The sequence below is a fragment of the Octopus sinensis genome, linkage group LG3, assembly GCF_006345805.1.
Source record: "Octopus sinensis linkage group LG3, ASM634580v1, whole genome shotgun sequence".
Classification (NCBI taxonomy): Eukaryota; Metazoa; Mollusca; class Cephalopoda; order Octopoda; family Octopodidae; genus Octopus; species Octopus sinensis.
Genome location: NC_042999.1, coordinates 81,956,247 through 81,961,246, shown reverse-complemented (window position 1 = coordinate 81,961,246; position 5,000 = coordinate 81,956,247).

Below are 5,000 nucleotides of genomic sequence, written 5' to 3'. Positions count from 1 at the left end.
ATCAACCACCGAAGGCAACCACCAAATCACAAGAGGCTTCCATCAAAGGCTAGCTTCCCATCGGAGAAAGAAATAATACAAGTAACAAACTGAGACCCTCACGGATGGACATGTAAAATAATTGAGCAATGAACAACCAAAAGATTCAAGAATGGAAAGGAATTGAAAGTGTGCGATAGCATGACTTGCTAAACAAAAGATTTCATCTAGCGCATCGCATGCCAACAATGCAATGACAATTAAATTGGAGGAACAAGAATAAAATTAATTAGTCGTGTAAACATACATAAAGAATGCATTAAAAATTCATCTCTTAGAAATGTTCCATACGTGCAAGTGGAATATGTAAAATATTCTCCTTTTGCAAAATAAAAGATGAAAATGATTAACTATGAAATGTAAATGAAGAATACTTAATAAGAATTTTAAATCAAAAACTGAACCAGAAATAGTCAATATTTAAAATAGTCGACTATTTAAAATATTCTCCTTTTACAAAATATTCGATGAAAATGATTAACTGCAAAAAGCAAAAGGAGAATTCTTTCTAAATTTCTAAATCTGAAACTAAACAGGAAATAATTAACACCTTTACAAAAAGAAAAACAAAAACATACAGAAAACAACAACATGCCTTCCTTTTTATGCATTAGCCCTGACTGCGTGTGTTTGGAAGTTCAAACACAAAATCAATTATACACAAAATACACAATAGGCCTAAAATACACATTATATACAAACTTTTTTCCACGAAGGTTAGTGACATCCTAATAAATGAACATTTTTTTCAATAGTCAATAACGTTTTGAAAAATATATTTTTTAATTATTGGAACTATATCAAATAATTTCTACGTCACGGTGAATTCTGACCGTTGTCATATACAGCTTTTGCATAAGCGTTGACTAAAAAATTCCTCATCCTAATCAGGGTTCTGTTAGAAATGTCACACAAATCCGTAGTCTCTAAAATCCAAACTCCTATGAAGTTCTATTCCATGAACTTTGAGGAAATATCAGATGAGTACGGCTGAAATATGTATTTCAGCATTTGTGTGCTTGTTCAGGGTTGGCAAGGTAATGAGGAACCACAAAAAATACGCATAGGAGTTTCCACGTTGTGGACTGATTTTCTAGAAAATCCAAACAAAATTTTTCTCAAATCATACCTTACCACTTATTTTTTCCCTCCAAGTAGAAAAAGACAAGGTAGACTTTGATCACAAATGTGCTCGAATGTTCTTGGTTTGTGACCAAACAACCGCAAGCTCTGAATGAGTGGGTCGAATACAGTATAAAAAATTGGTATTGTTTGATGAATACCGGTACTTGGTGATTAAGGAGTAAACTTATTAATCCTAAAGATATTTCCTCACTTAGGAATTTACATATTTCACTTAGAAATGTGTTTATCATTGTTTTGAGACTATTATTTTGTTTATAAATATATAAATTGATAATAGTAGTTCAAATTGGTTATATAAGTATATATATATATATTATTCAGTTTTGTTTTCTAATCTACAAAACAATCTTATTTTCAATTCTACATATTTGTACGTTAATAACTTTTCAACGCCTTTATTAGAAGACAGTGAATTGACGAAATCGTTATAATGTTAGGCAGATTACTTTTTGGCATTTCTTTTAACTCGCTGCACTCTGAGTTTAGTTTCCACCAAGCTCAACCTTGAATTTCATCATTTCGGGTTAGGTGACATAATATGTTGGTTGCAGGTCCGTATTCTTTCAGTTGAGATTCCACAAAGGTCTACTGTACCAGTCGAGTTAAACCGTGGTCTCCTATAATAACACTGCTTGTCAGCTTTGTTGCCCTAAACGGATTCCAGTCTGTTGTAAGCAAGAAGGCTAGTCTTTCTGCTTGAGTATACTTTTCTCCCATCAATCTCAGAAGCCATGTAACAGATCATGGGTAATGCATTTTCTTCTGAATAAAAAAAGAATTAAAAGAAAGAATTTCTTCAAATGTAATCGAGATGTCTAGTATTTCAAATAAAGGTAATTTACATTGTTTCTTAAAATCGTAAGTCGCAGTAATTATGTGTATGCCAATTTATTCGAATATTATAGGTATCATTTTTGTCTTTGTTTATGATACCTGGATGGTTATTTTGATCTTCACATCATCATTATTACCATGATTTTCACTCACTTCTCTATTGTCACTTTTATTATCATTTTCATCAATACCTCCATTATTATGATCATCATCATTATTGTAAGTATCACCATCTTCATATACATCGTTAGGCATTTTATCATGCTCCTCGTCACATTTGTATTAATCCTGTAAGCTAGTATTGGTCAATATCCTGTTCAGTGTTTGTAAATACTGCACAAGAGAGTGCACCTCTTTTAATATGTTTGCTGCAGTCACTACCGAAGCAATTATTATCATTTCTGCTTTTCAACATTACAGGAGTATATATTAGGATACATTTCCATTACTTTCAAAGGTAAAGGGACAGATTTTTAATAGGATGTCAGATTTTTTTTCTGATGGGCTTTGATAACAAAACCCAGTCCAGTTGCCTTTGTTGAATTTCCTATATAGCTTACCATATGTTGGTTTGTAGCCTCTTTGTTTCTCACTATTTGTATAATCTATTTGATGTCTATCGGTATTTCATAATACAGCTATTACAAAATCTACACGGTCATAGAAAAACATAACTAGCAGTACTTAGTTAAGTTACTTTCCGTTATCAGCTGAATGTAAATATGCATATATTGTTCCTCAAAATTTCAAGTCGCAAACTTAATATCAAGGATTATAATTGAGCCAATTAACTCCACTCTCAGGTCTGCTAAAATTTATTGGTTGTTGTGACAGTTTGAGAAGCTATCAACCGTAGTACAGTAATTTATTGCAATTTATTGCTCATTTCGATTCTGGATTATTTATATCATATGTATTTATAGATTTGTAGGTAGGAAACAAAGACTTTGGGTTCAATAAACAGTTGATAAAATGCTGAGATTTAAATCAGTGCATATAAATTATCGATTAGCGTTATAACATAGCGAATGACAAGAAATGATCAGTAAAAATATTCGAAGATAAAACATATATATATGTATATGTCAAGTGTAGATGAGTAAATAACAGAATAATCTTTCGTTTGGCACTGCACTTGCGCGCGCACCCACATGCAAATATGGAGAGAAATCTTGCAAAATAAAAGCAAAGAAACATTAAAGTAGATCAAATGTATAAGTGATCGATCAGGGAATGAATGGATGGAAGAATGCAACATTCAATTTGGATATATCTGGGATATTTGTTTCCTTCTACACTCTCTGACACCTCTCACTTTTCTCTACATCACCCTTCCCCACCTATTTTTATTGTTCTCTGCCATTTTATCTATTACGATATTTTTCAAAAGAATTACAGCTGTACACCTATACGTATGCCATATCCCATGATGAAAATATACACCCTAGTAAATTCATCATCGAAGAGACGTCAAAAGGAATCTGCGATGTAGAAACAAATGTTCATTCACTTATAAAACAAATCGATATGTGCATATTATCGATTGTTTTTTTTAATCCTCTTACAAAAAAATCTATTCAATACCAATATATCTAGTTGTGTATACATACATACATACATACATATATACATACATACATGCATATATATATATATATATAATATATATATATATATATATATATATATGTATATATGATGGTTTGCTCTGTTGGAAGATCTGGAGATTGGCAAATTCATCTATGTATCTATTTCACTATCTATCTGTTCATCCGCCTCTGTGCACTTATCCCGCTCTCTCCCTCCTTTACTCCTTATATATATATATATATATATATATATATATGTGTGTGTGCGTGTGTGTGTGTGCGTATGTGTGTGTGCGGGCGTGTGTTTGTGTGTGCATGTGGAGGGACTATGTGGGTGTGTGTGTGTATGTGTTGTATGTACGTATGTACCTATGTGCATACATATTCCATGCAATATTATGTATTTGTTCATTTGTGTGTTTCTGTGTGTCTCTGTGTATCTATTTATATATGATGGAATATTTTCTTTAAGAAATATTGGTATTTTCCACGCAACAAAAGAAATGCTGTATCGTTTCCACTTCAGAAAAAGTAATAGAAAGGAACGGAAGCAAGGAAATAAAACTATATGTGTAATCGAACAAAATGGAATTGATTATTGTGACTGGAACATGCTGGAAAATTCTCTATGTATATTGTTTAGTAAAACCAGAGCGGATTACAAAAGAAAACTAGTCAGGGTTTCGAGACCTTTTCGAATGATAGCTTCGTATCTGTACATAGATCTGAGCTGTTCTGCTCTGAATGAGCTCTGGTTGTAACTGCGTAGTAGACAACTTGCACCGCCCACCTGAGCAAAATGATATCCTGATGACTAGGATAACAGGTAGCAATCTGTGATAGGTATGTATTTTAAAAGATTTAATGAAACTTTTGATTAAAAATTCTCTGACCCTGATTAAACGCTGTTGCACTTTCAGATATATAGTCCAGATATATAAAATCCCCTTCAATTATCTGCCTAGAAAATTGTATAATCCTATTCATAATATGACAAATATAAATTTTTATTAAATTAATGAGCCCCTACGTTTCAGATATATTTTACAGATATGGTTCTCTACAACTATTACAGTAAGTTGATGTAGTTATTTCCAACGATTTGAATCTTCTCATGCCCGTCCATGCTCCAAGAGCTTCTTCCGACCATTGAAGCTCAGAATTAGAAGGCAAAATTTAAAACTATATTCGAAAGTGGCCCAACTATCTATTCTTTAGTTTTTGCCGAACAAATTTCTTTGTGCATGCTAGAAACATCTTATCAGATATAACTAAGTATATAGATATCTAGGAAATGATGGATGGTACCTTCTATTCAAATCCGACAAGGGCATAGTATAATACACATGAATAAAGTGAGTGTAAAAATCTGCAGAATGAAAGCAACAATGA